Here is a 20,740-nt window from a genome sequence, read left to right on the forward strand (position 1 = left end):
CACAATTTTGTATATCTAGGATAAATTATTATCTACAAAAATATGTTACAAATATTCACTCAAAAAGAAAGAGAAAATTGGGATAAACCCATTTTAGTATCCAAATTTAATATCAAAGTCTCTATGCAAAATTGATTTGAATAAGTTCTGTTAGCCACTTCTAGTTTCTTTGTGATGTAAAATCTTTTAAAGCATAAAAATCAGCCTTTCTACATTATTCCATTAGACATACATAGAAGTTAAAAGAAATGAGAAGACAGAACAATCAACCAGGAAGGTGTATTTACTGAGAAACAGTCATTCGTTCTCCCTCCTCCTTTTCTTTTCCTCCTTTTCCAGGTCTCTTTCGGTTCCGATCAAGAGAAATCTTGAGAGTTCTGAGAATATTTCTTTGAGGGCTTCAAATCACCATACCTACATCCTCTGCCACAACTACACACATGGGAACAAAAATAAACCTCTGCTATCTACTCACGTAGGAGGGATTCATGCAAAATAAACTCCTACATGGAGACCAACAGGTGAGTTTTCTACCTGTTCTTTCTAATGTCCTTCCATTATAGTAAATCCCACACATTATGAGGAAGAAACGGTTATGTGAGCTTTTCCTTGAAGTCAAAAAACTTGCATTCATTTCAAGTACCTGGTGATCATAGGGTACAGCCAGGGAAGGTGCCATCCCCCTTGGGGGGAGGGGCGGTGGATGGGCTCCCGCACCCATGCACCTCCTGATGCACAGATTCTGGAGAAACAAAGGGCAGTCACACCGCAGTCAGCCTGTCAGGCTGTCGGGCCACTGGGCAACCCGACCAGCCTGGAAGTGCCCCATCAGTTTGCTGAAAGCAAAACCCTGTCCCCGCTGTGAAGCCAGGCAATTTGGGTCAGAGAGTCAGAGGAGACCGGTAAACAACTCCTCCTCTCTGCTCACCTCCTTGGGGTTACAGCAACCCCATCTCCAAATCCAAATCTGACCCTGGAGTGCCAAACTGGGAGTGGCAGGTGGGCTCTGCCGGTGCTTCAGCGCCCTCTGGAGGTTGTCTGCTCTAATGGCCTTCCTCTCAGCCCTTCCTCCTCCTCCTTCCCTAGTCCTGGGGGCTGCCTTGGCCTCCTGCAGCTGCTGGCCTGAATTCATTCTTCTTTTTTCTCCAATTACAATGAAGTGTCTTACAGAGGTTTGGAATCTCTTGAAGAAGGAAGATCTTGTAGCCAATACACCTTAACCGTGAGAAGTTGGTTTCAAGAATGAACCTGAAATACTGTATTTTTCTCCTGATGATTCCAAGGAGAGACAGCTCAAGTTTTCTAAATCATAAGAAAAACCAAGGTAAATATGATATTCTGAGCCAGAGATGAAAAAGCAGTTTTTAGCACCCCCTCCTCATGTCATATGACCGGGATTTAAATCAATCAACTGCCACTGGTTTTTAAATCAAGTGACCCAACTTTAAATCCATCAGCTGCTTCCCTGTAACTCACGTGACTTGGCTTTGAATAGTAAGAAATGCAGAGGTATAAAAATGATGTTCTGAACAATAAATGGAAAGACAACATTTTAGAAAGTTTTTTCCTTTTCGAATGGACCATTCATTGCCTACAGAATAAAGGATTCCCTTGTGGATTTCTTGAATTGTAAACACATACATTGTCTCCGTTGGCTTGATTGACTTAGATTTTGGGTTTTTTGTTGTTGTTGTTGTTGTTAACATCTTTATTGGAGTATAATTGCTTTACCTTGTTGTGTTAGCTTCTGCTGTATAACAAAGTGAATCAACTATTCGTATACATATATCCCCATATCCTCTCCCTCTTGTGTCTCCCTCCCACCTTCCCTATCCCACCCCTCTAGGTGGTCACAAAGCACTGAGCTGATCTCCCTGTGCTATATGCAGCTGCTTCCCAATAGCTATCTATTTCACCTTTGGTAGTGTATATATGTCCATGCTACTCTCTCACTTCATCCCAGCATACCCTTCCCCCTCCCTGTGTCCTCAGGTCCGTTCTCTACATCTACGTCTTTATTTCTCGGCAGCGACTCCTGCTAGGGACGGATACTTCCTTTCATGCTCAGGGAAATCCCCTAGTTTGAATATGATTTGAGTTTGATCCTGTGAAACCATCAGCACTTCCCACCAGAGATAAATGAGGAGATTCTGGCCTCTATTAGTATGCATGATGAACACGGGTGTCCTGGCTGTACTTGCCAACCCTCCTATTTTACCCACCTATTTTTATCCACCTTCCTCCCTGTGAGTACCTTTGACCAACCCTGAGTTCAGACTCCTGACCTATTACAGTGACTTTGTCAGCCTTTCTTTAAAAATGGACAGGTAATAAAACGAATTTAACCTAGAAGCAGCAGCTCAGTAAGGGAAATAAAATCATCAGAAGTTATCTAATCACAGCCACAGCCATCCAGGGCTCTGTCTTACCTGCTGGGTCATAAGAATGGGACCTTCCTAAACTTGAAGGGCATCCAATCAAATAAGTAAAGGTCTGCTCACCTCTGGCTCTTGGAGGGATTGCTAGGCACTCTACCCAGTGTATACTAACTGCAAAACACTGTCATGGTTGTGAAACACCTATGTTCCAGGAAAGCTTTTTGGGGTGCATGGGGAAGGTTTCTCTTTGACATCAAGCAAAAAGTAAATCACCAAGCTCTTTGAGCAAAGGGGTTCTTAAGAGGGCAGTAGAAGGAAGGAATGGGCAGAAAAGACGATCTCCAGTGAAGTGAAGGCCGTTTTTCCAAAAGAGTAGGATTTAGTCTCAGTTTAAGGAGAACACTTTTAAATAGCTTGGACAGCTCCAAACTGCAGTTTAGGGAACGAGTGCTTCAAAAGAACAGTGCTTTAAAAGTCCTGGCAAGGCAGCAAGAGGATGAAGAGTTGGTTTTGCATAGTTTTGAACACAGGAGTAAAGAAGCAGAGGCATCTCTGACTAAAAGGCCCTAAGATACTATGGCATCAATGGGTCAGTTGCAGGGGCAGGGGGTGTGGGGGGCGATATTTCTCTCTCAACGTCTCCCAGGGCAGCCACCCCTCCCGACCCCACCCCCCCCACTCCCTTCACCCTTCCTCCCTCCACTGTTGGGTCCCCAGGGACAGCACTTTTCAAGCTGGAGCCCTCAGGCACCATCTCTGCTGTCTGGATTCTTCCTGGAGCCTGGCAAGTTCTGGGACAGGAAGGCGGGTCTGCAAGGCCGCTGCGGTGCAGTCGGACCTGGAGGCCTGGAGGGGAACTGGAGCCCTGAAGCCCACCCACGTCCTTGAAGCCGAGGGAGGAACACATCCTCCTAACAGTACTTCTCAGGGGTCAGCGTGCTCCCCACCCGACGGTGATCCATACTCACTTGAGGCAGCAAGGACTGCCTCTAACTGGCCCCCTCGATTCCGCCTTAAGGGTCCTCGCACATGTGTGATAGCGCAGGCCCCGGATCTCTTTAGTCAGCTGAGGCCAGTGCTGCCGGCATCCCTCCAGTCCCATCCCCCAGCCCCTCCCTCTGGGATTGTATCTAATAGAAGAAAGAGCACAGAGGAATTGGCTGAATCAAGGGACCTGGGAGCCTGGGGATGAGTTTGAAGACCGAGAACCTAAGGCGCAATTACATATTATTGGAAACTCTTGTGGAGTGTGTGGGGGGGAGGTTAGGAGGCTGAGAGGCTGAGTCGACCTCCTGAGTCCAGCCCCAGGACACCACACAGCCCTGTCCCCCTTTCCCTGCCATCAGACAAGCGGTGCCGCAACTCCAGCCGGGACTCTGCACTTCCCCCTCCCTGATTCTCCAGAAGAGCAGGTGGCCCCCTCTGAGGGCAGGGGCAAGACAACGGACCAAGTCCCCCTGCACTAAGGCGCTACTGGAATCTCTTCCTGAACAGCAGTGCTGGCTTGGAGCGAACCCGTGCACCGCCAAAGTTGGTCTCGTCCTGCAGCTGAGGGACGCAGGCTTTAAGTCAGCTGCCTTGGCTTTAAATCAATCAGTCCCCCCTTTAAGTCAGGTGACCCGACTTTAAATCACTGTGTGCCCCTCAAGCCTACCACTTCAAAAGTTGGGAACTTCACTTTGATCCCAGCACCTAACACAGCTGAATGCACACTGTAGTCACCACCAAGCCTGGCTTAGAGGCAGGATATAAGGTAAGGGGATGGGCTGCACACATGGTGAGGAGGGTGCACTTCATGTACCAGAAGGGTCCAGGTACTCTGGGTACAGCAAGCAGTGCATGATACAGCAGCTACCTGGCAAAGCTGGTGATGCACAGGGGGAGCAGGCACACTCAGGCACGCAGAGGTTCCAGGCCGGGAGCTGGGGCACAGCCAGCCGGGAGGGTGTGAAAGCCGAGGATCTGAGCCTTCTTGAGAAAGGCAGACACAGAGGATGGATGAGAAACAAAGACCAGATGAAACATGGATTTGAAAAGCACACCCTGCTCTTGAAATTGGGGTGGGGTCACCCCAGATTTGAGTCTTCTTATGCCCCAGTACCTAGTGCTTTGGCATTTGCCCAATTACTTATAAAATGTGACTGATAGGGGCTTCCCTGGTGGTGCAGTGGTTGAGAATCTGCCTGCCAATGCAGGGGACACGGGTTCGAGCCCTGGTCTGGGAAGATCCCACATGCCACGGAGCAACTGGGCCCGTGAGCCACAATTACTGAGCCTGCGCGTCTGGAGCCTGTGCTCTGCAACAAGAGAGGCCGCGATGGTGAGAGGCCCGCGCACCGCGATGAAGAGTGGTCCCCACTTGCCGCAACTAGAGAAAGCCCTCGCACAGAAACGAAGACTCAACACAGTCATAAATAAATAAATAAAAGAACGTGAATTTCTTTAAAAAAAAAAAAAACCCAAAGAGACAAATACCTATTTAAAAAAAAAATGTGACTGATAATATCTAAACCATAAAATACTGCATTTGGAGTGGTTTTGCGTGTTTATGTTTCTATAGTGGAATAATCTTTTCTACAAGAAAAATGTACACAATCTGAAATAAATTCAAACCCCTCTTTAAAAAGTACTATATCGGAATTCCCTGGTGGCGCAGTGGTTAAGAATCTGCCTGCCAAGGCAGAGGACAGGGGTTCGAGCCCTGGTCAGGGAAGATCCCACATGCCGCGCAGCAGCTAAGCCCATGGTCCAAAACTACTGAGCCTGCAGACCACAACTACTGAAACCCGCGCGCCTAGAACCGGTGCTCCACAAAAAGCGCAGCAAGATAAGCCACCGCAATGAGAACCCCGCACACCGAAACAAAGAGTAGCCCCCGCTTGCCACAACTAGAGAAAGCCTGCGCATAGCAACGAAGACCCAACGCAGCCAAAAACAAATTAATTAATTAATTAGTTAACTATTTTAAAAAAAAGTACTATTTCCTTCTGTACTGCTTCTCTGGGAAGAACAGAGAGATGGCGTAGGAGAGTGAGAAAGACCAATATTTAGTGCACATCTCTCATGCAGGTGCTCTGCTGGCTCAGATAGATTTATCCACACATTAAAAAGGAGGAAATAATCTCAGAGAGGTTTAGTAATTTTCCCAAAGCCAAACAGCTATGGAGTGGCAGAACCAAGATCTGAACCAAGTCTGTTACCTTCAAAGCCTAAGTCCTCATCACAACAAAACTCAATTAATATTTACATTTATCGAATTACATTGCAACCTGGGGAGTTCTTGGCACAATCCTGAATAAGAGTGAGAAAGAAAGAAATAGCATTGTTCCTACAGTCAACCCAAATTTTTGGAGCAGCTGCTAGATGCCTGGCCCTTTTTGGGGTTCAGCAGTGATCAAGACAGGAAGAGTCCTGCTTTCATGAACCACGTAGTGGGGAGGAGAGACGGGTGCAACTTGGGTGAGTGATTTCACCTTGCTGGACCTCTGTTTTGTCATCTGGAAAATGGGATGGGTGTTCCTCCTTTTCTGGGATTGTCCAGCCCTCACATTCTCTGATTCCATAAGAAGCATTTGTTTTCCTGTTTCTTTAAAATTCATTCAGGCCGTGAGCTGTGATGAATGTGGTTAGCTGCTCCCCAAATCACTCTATTCCCACCCTTTTCCTGTGATCAGGTCTTTCCCGAAACATGACTCACAGTCAGTCAAGTCACAGAACCTAAGGGGCACCCAGCAGAAAAATTCCAACCCTTGCTTCCCAGGAGCTCTGCGGTCTACCTGCCAGGTAAACTTAACTCACCTGGCACAAGGTGGCCATCCCTGGTTTCACATCAACATGATCTCAGGCACAAACCTCCTTGTTTTTCCATTTTGTCTTTAAGTTACTTGTTGAAACAACTGCACAAATATGACACAGATATAAAATCAGGCATCTTCTGCCCCCAGTGCCTACTAATAAATGATTTTCTGCCACTTTAATGATAAAGATACAACATTTCAACATTCTGCTACCCTTATTATTTGTCATTTTTGTTGATATTTCTATTGACTACATCTTTCAATATTTTAACAATGGAGCATTTATTTAGGGTGTTCCAGACCCAGCCTTTAGTGGTGAAGGTTGTGTTGTTATATTTCTGTTTCCTTTAAAAATCTTTATCCTATTTAAATGGATTAAGTCAATTCTATAGGCATTTATCTTATGATATTGATGAAATTGATACATAGAGGGCAGTAGTACAAGTTGATTGGACTTGAGAACCTCTATTAGCACAGTTAAGTACAAATATTATCTATATGTAAACCAAAGTACAGGCCGAGTGAGATTCTCTGACTTTTTTCCACTGTCTGCCTCTCAAGCCTGTGAGAAATGGAATAGTTCTTGCCCTATCAGTAAACAAAGGATGTCACAGTCTTCAGCACTTGCAGCCCTCCAATGTGAGCCGGCGGGCCCTGAGGCACTCAGGATATGCAAATACAGAATGCAGGCCCCAGAGAGCTGAGGTGCATATCAAAGGAAGGAATTCAGTGAGCCCAGGCAAAGAAAAGCGCCGCATTCCTCACCTTGGGAGAGCTGGTTTCCTTAGTTAACAATCACCTTTTGATGTTCCCCATTACCTGCGCCAGTTCCCTGCCCTGTCCCCTCCCCCCGGTACTTTAGCTCAGGGAGGAAGGAGCGCAGAGGGACTCGGCTGAATAAGGGGCCTGCGCGCCTCGGGAGGACTTTTCAGCCGCTTTCCCCACAGTCGGGAGGAGGGGCGTTGATGCTGCAGCCGGACACTGAGCCTCCCTTGCCCCGTTTCCCCTCAGGACGCTCAGGCCGACCCCCTCCTCACGCCCACCAGGCCTCGCGAGCCAGGCCGAGGGCAGGGGTGAGAGGACGGACCGAAGTTCCCGGGGACCAGACGCTGGAGGCCGCTCTTTCTGCAGAGCAGCGGAGGGTGGCAGTGAATCCCTGCCACTCAGAAGCTGGTCTTGTGCTGCCGCCCGGGCACCGGACCAGGCGGAGGGTCGGCGCCCACTTACCCGGCCCGCTGTCCCCGCGACTGTCATGGCTTCGGCCGACGGGGCTCCTCCATAGCCGGCAACCTCAGTGAGGTCGCCCTCCCCTCAGGCTCCGGGGCAGTTTCGTGAAGGCGGAGGGAAGAGACCCCGACTGAGCCGGGAGTTCCAGCTCTGAGGAAACGCGGGCTCTGTTCAGCGCGCAGTGGGTGTGACCGCTCTGCCCCGAGGCCTTCCGGGAGGGAGCGGGGCGGCGGGGGAGGGAGCCGCCAGGAGCGCAGGGCCCCGTCGGGGGTCATGGAGGGGCGGCCCGGCCTGGGGGCAACGCCCACTGTGGCCACAGTCCAGGCCTTTTTCCTGGAATCCTACACAAAAAAATTAGAAAGATACACAGTCTATAGTAAATACTCACAAATGATTGTTGCTGCTGTGCTCACTATTCTATTAAAGGTGTAAAATCCATAAAACAATTTAAGTACAAAATTAAATATGAATTTTTACCTTTCTAATTATGTCTCTGATATTCACAGTTGTGGTCAATGAATCAGAGACTGTGGCATCACTACTTAAAAATGAGTTTGTTAAAAAAATAGAACTCAGGCCCACCGGACCTACTGAATCACAATCTGCACTTTGACAATCTCCCCAGTGTCCTCGTGTACTCATGAATAGTTGAAAGGTACATTTCTACCTCGACAGGTCTTTTCTCTATGAGAAATACACACATTTTCTCCAGTTTGATATAAATAAAACACTCAAAAATGCATATGCCTGTGTTGAAACCATCATTTTATCATTTCTTTTCCAGACAAGTATAGTCTCTATACTGGTTTTGTGGATCACATGTCATACTCTTTTCTTGTAGTTAGAAATAAGGTACAGAAAGTTACTTTGTAAAAAATATATATATATATATTAGTGGATATTTGAAGACACTCTTCTACATTAAAACCTTCTCTTAACCTGCTGTTTTCATCTTGGGTCATATTAGGAACTCTTCCCGTGGCCACATGGCATGTGTACGTTTAATTTCAGGGAATGATGACATTCCAGGATGTGGCCATAGATTTCTGTCAAGAGGAGTGAGAATGCCTGGACCAAGATCAATGGGAATTGTACAGGGATGTGATGTTAGAAAAGTATAGGAACCTGCTCTCCTTGGGTGAGGATACCTTCCTTCCAGAATTCCTTATCCAACCACAGGGTTTGCAGTCCTTCATTTGTAGAATGTCTCCTGGAATCTTCTGCTTCCTACAATAGGGTTTCAGATTGCAACGTTTCAGGAAAGATTGGGAGTTTGTGGGTATAATTTTTCTTATTCTTTTAAAATTGCAGCCTCCCTTTTAATATACTTTGTAACTGCTTGGGATGTGTCTATATGAACTGTGTACTATATGCTTCTGTTATAGTCCTTACAATATTTTATTGTCTTATTTTCTCTAACAATTTTCCATGGATTCTTTGGGCTTAAGGTATATTAAAAGGGAGACTGCAAATCTGGGACTTCCCTGGTGATGCAGTGATTAAGAATTCGCCTGCCAATGCAGGGGACCCAGTTCGATCCCCGGACCGGGAAGATCTCACGTGCCACGGAACAACTAAGCCAGTGGGCCACAACTACTGAGTCTGCACGCCACAACTACTGAAGCCGGTGTGTCTTGAGCCCATGCGCCATTTATGTTTTGGAGAATAAAACCACTTCTGAGTGATTAAAATTTAGGCCAGCTAGTCAAAATGCTTTATCACCTGTTCTTCTAAAACACTGGTCAATGGAACAAGTTTTAGTAGGGATAACAGTGTAATTGTATTCTGGAGTTCATATGGGCAATATGGTTTATGACCTTGATGCTGGATCACAACATTTCACCGGTATAACTGCTATTAATTGTCTGTTTGTTCAACGATTAAAGTCTCTCGTGATCTGAGTTGAGACTGGAGTCATCCTGGTTGGTTTCTGTCTATAGCAGATTTCTTCCAGTATGAAAGGACAAGAGCAATACGGCTTACTTTACAAAATGTCTTCAAACTAAATGATGATATAATCTACATTCAATTAATTTATACATACCCTACTGTAGAACAGGGTTCGTTACGCTGGCAAAGCCCGGTAATTATGTAAAAATGAAACTTTTTCTGCACTGGTTCAAGTCCTCTTCCTAAGAATATGTTTATAATCAACATTCTTTCACAAATTACCCAATGTAATTCACCATAGTATTCCTCATATTAACTAAATGGAAAATGCTAGGCTATATACAAATCCAGAAAGGGCCAAAAATCATCAGCCCCCATGGATGATTACAACCCATTGCTGAGGCATTCAAATTACTTATTAAAGAACCACTATGTCCATCAACATCATCAATTTATATATTATTGCCCCAATGCTAGCCTTAACCCTGGCTCTCACAACATGAATTCCTCTTCCCATAACTTATCCACTAATTAGTATAAATGTAGGCGTATTATTTCTATTAGCCATATCACACCTAGCCATTTATTCCATCCTCAGATCTGGATGAACTTCACATTCAAAATACTCACTCACTGGAGCTGTAGGAACAATAGCACAGACGATCATCTCATATGAAGTAATGTAGCAGTTATTCTATTCTCAGTCTTACTGATAAATGGATCATTTACACTTTCAACAGTAATTATTACACAAGAACACCTATGACTAATTTTCTCCTGACCCCTACCCAGAATTTGATTATCTCCGCAGTAGCAGAGATCCAGTGGAGCCCCACTTGATTTAACAGAAGTAGAATCAAAACCTGTACATGTCTTCAATGTAGAAAATGTAGCAGGCCCATTCACCCCGTCCTTCCTAGAGAATATATCAATTTCCCTATAATAAACATTTCCACAGCAATCTATTTTTAGGAGCATCCGACAATCCCTAGGTGCGAGAATTATAGATTCTTTCATCTTGTAAATATAGTTTTTTTAAAAAAATATTTTTTATAGTTTTACTACCATTAAACAAAATGTACTCCATTGCTGTGGAATATTCCTTCATAGGAGCGTGCATGGTTCATTTCTGCATCCGTCTGTGATGGCCTTCAGGTTCTTTCAGGGTTGGCTCCTGTGGCTGCAAGTCCATGTCCATGTGTCTTGGTGCAGGGCATGAGGGTTTGTGTTCAACTGGGAGGAGCACTGTGGGTCTCTGTGCACGGACTTCGCTATCTGAGGCCCGATTGCTTCAGAAGTGGTTGCATCCCTCCGTTGCGTACCAGGCTTTCCATTGCTCCACATCCTGCTGATATTTGATACTATGTCTTTCATGTCTGCCATTCTGGTACGTGTATGCACAGTATTTTTCTTATGACTTTAATCCCTCTGTTGTTAGTGAAGTTGTGCATCTTGTGGTATTCATGGACTATTTCCTGTTGATTTTTAAAAAGCTTTAAAAATTGTGGTCTGGTACACATAACGTAAAATGTACTATCTTAACCATTTTTAAGTGCACATTTCAGGGTCAAGAAGTAATTCACACTGTTGTGCAAACCTGACCACCATCATCCTCCAGAACTTTTTCATCTTGCAAAATTGAAACAGTCCCCATTAAAGCCTCACTCCCCATTGTCCCTCCCTCAGCACCTGGCCCTCAACATCCTACTTTATGTCTCTATATTTCCGACTGCTCTAGGGGCCTTGTATGAGTGAATCAAGCACGGTTTGTTTTTTTGTGTCTAGCTTACATCACTGAGCATAATGCCCTCAAGGTTCATCCCTGCTGCATCCTGTGTCAGAATTGACTTCCTTTTTAGGCTGAATAGCATTCCCTTGTATTGATGGACCGTGTTTTTCTTCTCCATTCATCCATTAGTGGACACGTGTAATATCTACTTTCATTTCTACTGTCATAATATTTGTGGAATAAAATCAGAAAGTCCTATGAATCAAAAGTCATTTGCCGTTATCTTTTTTCTTAAACTTTTTGTTGTGGAAAACATCAATGCTAAGAAAAGGGGAAAATACATTTCAGCTTCACTTGTGTTCAGGAATTAATGCTTTACGGATTCACTTTATTCCCTGTGTGTGTGCTATGCGTGTGCATGTGCCTGTTTGCATACATATGCTGTGCATGTGCATAGGTATGTGCACTTGCACACATTAGTGTGTGCATGGGCATATGGGTGCATGTGTGTTCACATGCTAGTGTGTGAATATATTTGTGCTGTGCACGTGCATATGTTTGTGTGTGTGCTGTGCCTGCCTGTGCGCACACCTGTGTGTTTGCTGGAACCACTTGCAAGTTGGCTGCAGACTGAATTGTGCCCCAGATATATCCGCACGCAGCTGCTCTAACAATCCTGCGTAGCCACGTAAAGGTCACAGGTCTCAGGGATTTAAATGGATGGAGCAGGATATCCTGACACAGAGTTTGTCTTCCAATGACTGTCACTGTCTCAGTAACATCCTTCACACCTTCTTTAAGACCCATTCAGGGTCCAGTTTAGACTCCCATTACATTCAGTCACCTGTCCCAGGTCCCCTAAAGCAACAATGTCACCGTTGGAGAGCCCGGCCAAGGCTGGGGGTGCCCCTCCTGTTGGCCTGGAATCCAGGCCCTGCCCTTGGCTCCTGTTTTATCATATCTCAGCCAGGCCACGACTTGGATCGGGGCACCACCTCTTTCCTCACAGGGTCCCATCGCCCAGTCAAGGGGGTTCATTCTCCCCAAACACAGCATCAGGAGTCGGGGGCTGACAGTCCCAACTGGGTCTCCTTCATGTGAGACCCTGTGCTGTTGAAAGAGCAGGCACCCTGCCCTCGGGGGTGGGGTCTCTGGGGCGACATGCGGCCCACGATGGGCAGTCGCGTCTCCGGGTGGGGCGAGCCAGTGTTCAAGGAGTTCCGCGGTGGGTTCTCCTCTCCAACGGCTTCTGTGCCCCTTCCTCTCCCCGTGCCTAGCCTCGAAGACAGCGCGGTGCCCGGGATGGGAACCATGGAAGCCGTCAGCCACCGCCCCCTCTACACACACACACACGCACACGCACACGCACACGCACACGCTGCAGGGAAGCAGGACCTGAGTGCAGGGCTCTCAGCCGCCCTGAGCGCCCCGCCAGGAATCGGCCAGCCGAATGGACAGACCGGATGTCCCGGCCCGGACCATGCAGGCCTCTCCTGACCTGGCTTGCAGTGTGGCCACCTCCTTCTGGAAGCCTGGGAGGCTGGAATCAGACCACTTCTTGTCTGTCCTGGCAGCAGACTGGGCTGCACTCTAAGAAGTTCGTGGCTCGCCCGTGGATCCTGACCATCAGGTGGCCAGAGAAATTGGGAACATTTCTGTTTTGCCTGTTGAAATGTTTAATGACAAAGATTTTGTTCAGTTTCCTGATGTGGGTGTCCAAAGATGAGAGACCCATGTGTGTGATCTGTTCCTCCTATGAGATCAGCCCTAAGCTAGTTTAAACATGATCAAGTTGTATCTACATGGTAGATTTAGACCTCTGCATGTCCTGTCTACTGATTATGTTTGGAGCTGACCAGGTGTTGTCTATAATAAGAAGATTTAGACCTGACCATGTTCTGTGTAGGCTAGGACTATGGGGACCTGGGTAGAGACCCGGCCTGGCCTCAGTACTGGGAAGCTCCGTGCCTGCATCTGAATGTCAGTGATTAGATGTCTGGGGTCTGGAGCTGAGGTGGGCTTGTGTACGTAACAGCCTCTCTTCTGAGTGTGGTGACCTGGTCCTCCCAATGGTCAGTGCTATGGTCGGGGCCTTAGTCTTAATCCCTGCAAGGTTCACCTTCCCTGGGGCTCATGGAGAATCCTCAGGAGGACTACCTGGCAATAATTCCAATTTACCAGCACGTGCGTGGTGCATAGGGAAGCAGGATTAGCTGCTGAATTGATTGCAGTGCACGCAGATAGGGCAAAAGGCCGATGGGTGACAGCTGAGGCTGCTGCTGAGCTCTCCCTCCAGTCTACCGTCCCTACTCAGCAGAGTCCAGAGCTGCCCCTCGGCTTTCAGCCCTGCTGTCCTGTGAGGTTTCTCAACATGTAATTGAGACGAGAAACGACTGAGCATGCCAGCACCAGGGTCGTGTGTTCAACTCTAGTATGAAAGCTGTAAAAACAGTTAAAATCACACAGAACCAAAGTGATAAGAGGAGGACTCCTCTGGGACAAGTGTGGGGAAAGGACACCCATCTGACACTTTTTCCCATCCCAGGAGGTCCCAGGGACCCAGCTTGTTTCCACATTGGGGGAGCCGCCTGCAGAGCCATGGTGTCCTGACCATGGGGACGTGTGACCCCAGGTGCAGGGTCTGGGGAGGTGAGGTCACCCTGGGACTGTGGACATGTGACCCAGGTGCAGGGTCTGGGGAGGTGAGGTCACCCTGGTGAGTTTGGATGTGTGGCCCCAGGTGTAGGGTGCGGGGACTCTGTGGGTCTCACCATACCTGCATGGGTCAGGATCACATAGATCGGGACACCGCATATGCGCTCTTTGCCTGCAGTGTGTCCTGTCCCTTTTGAGATTTCCAACCTCTGCATTAAGGGTGTTGTCCTGATTAACCTGTGGTTCCTTTTCTTCTCTTCATCTTGTCACAATCATATGAGGTCAGGCATGTTTGAGTGGGTTGCTGCTCTGTGTTCCGGTGAGTGACAACACTTGGTGGTATCGTATTAATACTATAGCATATCATATGTCTAATCTATGGGGGTCACCACTGCCTGGGTCCCCCTGGACAGAGGTCAGGTGAGCACAGACTAGCCCCCCCAAAGAATGGTCTCCCACGTGCTCTGTGAGGGTACCGTGATGGCCCCTAAGGTAGGGGACTGTGTATGGGCCTCCGACATTTGTGATGAAGGGGAGTCGAAATGGAATCTCAATTAACAAGAAATTATTTTAAGAATTTATTTTAAGTGAAATAAAACACACGTCACATACCCTTTACCATCATCACAATTTTAAGTGTACGTTTCTCAGGCGTCAGATAGATTCACATTCTCGTGGAGCCATCACCACCATCCCTAGAACTTTTCATCTTGCAAAACCAAAATTCCACAACCATGAAAGTCTCATTCCCCATTCCCTCCCACTGCCCCTGGCACCGATATCCACTTCAGTCCCTGAGTTGTCGACTCCAGGGCACCCACTGGAGTGGAATCCTGCAGTGTTTGCTGACGGGTCATTTTGGAAGAGCTGACTTTCAGTCTGAAGCGCTGCCTTTTTGCATCTGAAGAAGCTGCATTTAAGGATAGGGTGTATGAGGAAGGGGGTGTATGCGGGACGAAGGTGTCAGGGTTGCAGGTGACCCAGGACCTGACCAGCTGCCTTTTGGGTCCTGTGGTCCCATCTCATGGTCTGTGCCTCATCTGCATCATAACTGTCCCCGCTGGCACCGCTGGGGTGTTGTTGTCTGAGTGAGAGTCCCCTGGTGCCCCTGCTCTCCTCCCCTCCTCTTGCTGGTTGGGGAGGGAACTGCTTGCTGTGTGGTCTCTACTCCTGAGGCATGAAGGACCCTGTAGCATGGACCTGCAGAGTGTTGGGTGTGGTCCCAAGAGCATGGGGCCCACATAGGACACGACATCGTGGTGTGACAAGTGCTAGGGCTGCCTCATCACTGACAGGGAATGTTGCCCAGATCCTGCTCCAGAGGGCGTGGTGGGTGGCCTGGGACCCTAGAGGCCCCATTCCTATACTGGAGCTTGGAGAGTGCATCCCCATGGGCTGCAGATTCACCCCATATCTCAGCCATATCCCTCTGTCCTGTCTTTGAACTCAGGAAAACGAGCTCTCTTGTCCACAACATAGGCCTGGTCCTGTTGATATTAGGATTCTTTAAGTTAGGAGTCCTGGGATAGCAGCTCCTTTTAGGCCTGAGAAGGAACAACTCCGGAGTGTACAACAATTTCAGATGAAACTAATATTCAATGACTATCCCTAACTACTCGGTTGTTGACTTCTATTAGTCATTATTCTAGTTTTAGCTCTGATGTGGGGATTACAGAGGAGACAACATTTAAATCTTCGTAATCTGTGGATTTGTAGCTTCAGTATCATTACTGATCCATAGTTTTTTATGGTTTGGCAAGAGTTATTGATTTCATGTATCATGTAAAGGATTCACAATGATGATAGGCAATTAAGATTACAATAATAGCTAGTAAATTGTTCACATTTTCTCTACCTGTGCATCTATTGTATGCATATGAGTTTAGATGTCAATATTAGTGAAATGATATAGAGGACTAGAGAACGTATTTTAAAAATCACTATTAATGTGTGATGAAGAAAATGTAAAAGTTCTTCCATAATCGGTGATGGTGTATCTTGAGAGCCTAGATGAAATTGATATGCCTTAGTGATATACAGGATTTTAGCCTATCATTTAACTTTGACAAAGCTACATCACTTTTTACTTTTATCTCATTTATTTGAGGAAGACATAATTGTTATGGTGTTGGCTTGAAACTGGTTGAAAAGGACTTGAGTCCTTCCTTATTTTACATTTACATAGGTAGGATCTTGAAACGTAGGATATGGTGGAGGACATCCGTGTAACCATTCTAGGTTAGGAGTAGCAATTTCCACTGCTAAGACTTCTTGTTTAGAAACAAATGCTTTTCAAAGTATGAAGATTATTAGCATTACTGCTGCTACTGAGATGAATGAGCCTAAAGACAAAATATTTCATGTTGTGTGTGCCTCGGGGTACTCAGACTAACGTAGTGACATCCCTGAGAGGCCACGAAAGTGCGGAAGGAAGTCATATTTACTACTACAAATATACTTGTGAAGTGAATTTTTGCTCATGCTGGGTTAACTGTATAACCTGAGAATAGTGGGAATCAGTGTAGGAAGCCTCCTATAATAGTGAAGACTGCTGCCATGGACATTAGGTCATGGAAGTGTGCTACTACATAGTATGTATCCTGGAGGACAATGTCTGGGGATGAGTTGGCTAAGATGATTCCTGTCAAACCACCTACTGTAAAAAGAAAACCTAAAGCCTAAAACTCATAATATAGTGGGAGGTCATATAGTATTCCCTCCGTGAACAGTTGCTAACCAGGGACTTCCCTGGTGACGCAGTGGTTAAGAATTCGCCTGCTAATGCAGGGGACACGGGTTCGAGCCCTTGTCTGGGAAGATTCCACATGCCGCGGAGCAAAAAGCCCGTGTGCCACAACTACTGAGCCTGCCCTCTAGAGCCCACAAGCCACAACTACTGAAGCCCACGCGCCTAGAGGCCGTGCTCTGCAACAAGAGAAGCCACTGCAATGAAAGGGCCGCACACCGCAACGAAGAGTAGCTGCCGCTCACCGCAACCAGAGAAAGCCCATGCGCAGCAAGCAAGACCCAACTCAGCCAAAAAAAAAAAAAGAGAAGAAAAAGAAAAATTAAATAAAGAGTTGCTAATCAGCTAGATACTTTTACTCCTGTAGGGATAGAAGTAATTACGGTAGCTGATGCAAAGTATGCTCCTGAGTCCACAGCTATCCCTATGGTAAACATATGATGGGCCCACAAGAGAACTCCTAAAAAATCAGTGGACATGACTCATACTATTCCCAGATAGCTGAAAGGCAATTTTTGTCCTAAATAGTATGTAATGATATGTGAGTTTATAACAAACCCTGTTAGGCCATGAATACAGACTTCAGGGTGAGCAAAGTATCAAAAGAGGTGTTGGTATAGGATTCGGTCTCCTCCTGCAGGGTCAAAGAAAGTAATGTTTAGATTTCTATCTCTTAACAGCATGGCAATTCTGGCTGCTTGGACTGAGATTGGTAATTATAGTAATATGGCTATAGTTGGGGAAGATTAAACAAATAATGATGTTTGGTATTGGGATATGACTGCTGGTTTTGTATTAAAGACTATAGTAAAAAAAAAAAAAAGACTATAGTAATAAAAGTAATAATACCAAAAATTGAGGAGACACCTGCTAAATGTAAGGAGAAAACAGTTAGGTCGACAGAGGCTCCTGCATGGGCCAGGTTGCAGGCTAGAGCTGAATACACGGTCCCACTGGTACCAGAACCAGCTTCTACTATTGGTGATATGAGTAGGAGTAAGAATGATGGGGGAAGTAGTCAAAAGTTTAAATGATTTATTGGGGGAAATGCTACTTCAGGTGTCCGAGTTATTAGTGGCCCAGGTCAGTTTTCAAAGCCTGCAATCATAACGGGTACAGCTATAAAGAAAATTATTACAAGTGCAGGGACTGTTATGACAACCTTACAGATTTGGGCATCTCCAAGTAGCGGTCCAGGTCAGCATAGCTCAGCCTGGATTAATATAATTAAGGTGCTGCCTGCTACTCCAGCTCAAGCACCAAATAGTAAATATAAAATACCGATATCTTTGTGATTTGTTGAAAATAATCAGCAGTGTATGAACAGAGGTAAAATGACTGAGTTAGCATTAGACTGTAAATCTAAAGACAGAGATTGAGCCCTCTTTCTGGCAAACCCTGTGGTGAATCAACAAATTGAATTCTAACTTCCAAGAAGCAGCTTCAATTCTGCCAGTGATTATCCTGCCTTTTTTTTTTTCTTTTTTTCTTTCTCAAATGAAGGAGAAGTAGACTGAAGCCAGTTGACTAGAGGATTTGCCTGTTAACTAAAGTTTCCTGGGGTTAAAACTCATCAATCTCGTAAAGATTTGGCTTCAATACAGTGTTTGCTTTACATTCAATTGATGTAGAATAAAGTCTTGCAATCCTTATTTTTAGGAATTAAGTAAATTTCACTTGTTTAGGGTTTTGAAAGCTCTTGGTCTGAACTAACCTAAATTCCTAGTCCAGCACCGATAGAATGGGTGTTGTGTGTAGTAACCATGTGGGTATTATGATTGGTAATGATAGGAAGGTTATTTCTTTGTATGTTCAAATTGTTTTGTGTTTGTGTTGTTTAATGAAGGGAATATAGTTAGTGATGTGGAGTATGTTAGCTGCAAGTAGAAATATATGCTGAGGACTGCTATGATGGCTATTAGTGTTGGTAGAATGATGTTGTCGTTTGTGTTATCTCTTGGATAATTATTCATTTGGGTAGAAAGCCTGATAGTGATGGGCGATGTCCTAATGATACTATAATGGTGAGGAAAATGATTGTGATGGGAGGTGTTTTATCTCATGTGTGTGATAATGATACTCTTGTAGTACATGATCTGGGCATAAATAAGAAGAAGATAGTGTTGTTATGATATAAGTTAATATGTTTAGGATTGTTATAATCTGAATATACATTATAATAGCTGTTATTCATCCTATATGGGCAATTGATGAGGAGGGTGTAATATTTTCCAGGTGAGTAAGGCGAAGTCTGCCTCAGCCTCCAGCTATGATTTATAATACCGCTATGATTAATAGTATATTTAAGTTAATGGATGGTGACATGTGGTATAAAACTGATAGGGGTGCAATTTTGTCATGTTGATAGCATCAGGTCTGCTGTTCATGGGATGCCTTATGTGACTTCAGGCACTCAGAAGTGAAATGGGGGGCTTCCCTGGTGGCGCAGTGGTTGAGAATCTGCCTGCTAATGCAGGGGACACGGGTTCGAGCCCTGGTCTGGGAAGATCCCACATGCCACGGAGCAGCTGGGCCCGTGAGCCACAACTACTGAGCCTGCGCGTCTGGAGCCTGTGCCCCGCAACGGGAGGGGCCGCGATAGTGAAAGGCCCGCGCACCGCGATGAAGAGCGGTCCCCGCACCGCGATGAAGAGTGGCCCCCACTTGCCGTAACTAGAGAAAGCCCTCGCACGAACCGAAGACCCAACACAGCCAAAAATAAAAAATAAATAAATAAATAAAATTAAAAAAAAAAAAAAAAAAAAAGAAGTGAAATGGGGAAAGTCCTACTTTTGTGACAAGGGCGATTGTCATGAGGGTGGATGCTGCTGGATTAAAGATTCTTGTTATTCATTGTGCTCTTTGACCACAGTATATTAGATTAATGATATTAGCCATTATAAGTAGTATTGATGTGGTGGACTGTTTTAGGAAATATTTGTTGGATGCTTCTGTAGCTTATGGGTTCATGTTTTTTTATTAGAATGGGGATACCATTAACCAGGGTGAGCTTGTTATACAATTATATTTCCTGAGAAAATGGTCAGTAGAATGATGGTAAAAACAATGAGAGTTTGTTAGCACAGGAAGGATATACAAAAATATTTTGGGTGTATGGGCCTGAAGCTTACTTAGAGAACTTTACTATATAGCATGTGGTGTAATGTGGTAGGTAGCATGGAGAATGTAAAATTATTAGGAAGAATTCATTTTCCAGGAATAAGAGCATTGAAACCTCTATGATTTACTCTATCAAAGAAACTCTTTTGTCAGACATATTTCTTAAATTTGTGGTGGGTTGCCTGGTATGATGACAAGTAGTGAAAACTCTCATACACATAAGGTTAATGTTAGTGGTAAAAAAACTTTTCATAAGAGATGTATGCGTTGTTCATATCAAAATTGTAGGTAGGAGGCTCAAATTCATAGAAAGGAGATTGTTAGATGTGTTTTAATGATGACTTGGGCTGTATATAATTCTGGCACCTAGGGATTGTCGAATGCTCCTAAAAATAGATTGCTGTGGAAATGTTTATTATAGGGAAATTGACATATTCTCTAGGAGGGACGGGGTGAATGGGCCTGCTACATTTTCTACATTGAAGACATATACAGGTTTTGATGCTACTTCCGTTAAATCAAGTGGGGCTTCATTGGATTTCTGCTCCTGCGGAGATAATCAAATTCTGGGTAGGGGTCAGGAGAAAATTAGTCATAGGTGTTCTTGTGTAATAATTACTGTTGAAAGTGAAAATGATCCATTTGTCAGTAAGACTGAGAATAGAATAACTGCTACATTACTTCATATCAGATGATTGTCTGTGCTATTGCTCCTAGAGCTCCAGTGAGTGTGTATTTTGAATGTGAAGTTCATCCAGATCTGCGGATGGAGTAAATGGCTAGGTGTGATATGGCTAATAGAAATAATATGCCTACATTTATATTAATTAGTGGATAAGATATGGGAAGAGGAATTCATGTTGTGAGAGCCAGGGTTAAGGCTAGCATTGGGGTTAAGTCTAGCAAGAGAAGCCACCGCAATGAGAAGCCCGCGCACCGCAACACAGAGTAGCCCCCGCTTGCCGCAACTAGAGAAAGCCTGCGCATAGCAACGAAGACCCAACGCAGCCAAAAACAAATTAATTAATTAGTTAACTATTTTAAACAAAAGTACTATATCCTTCTGTACAGCTTCTCTGGGAAGAACAGAGAGATGGCGTAGGAGAGTGAGAAAGACCAATATTTAGTGCACATCTCTCATGCAGGTGCTCTGCTGGCTCAGATAGATTTATCCCCACTTTACAAAGGAGGAAATAAT

Source organism: Balaenoptera physalus (genome assembly GCF_965194825.1).
Source record: "Balaenoptera physalus genome assembly, chromosome: 8".
NCBI classification, from domain to species: domain Eukaryota; kingdom Metazoa; phylum Chordata; class Mammalia; order Artiodactyla; family Balaenopteridae; genus Balaenoptera; species Balaenoptera physalus.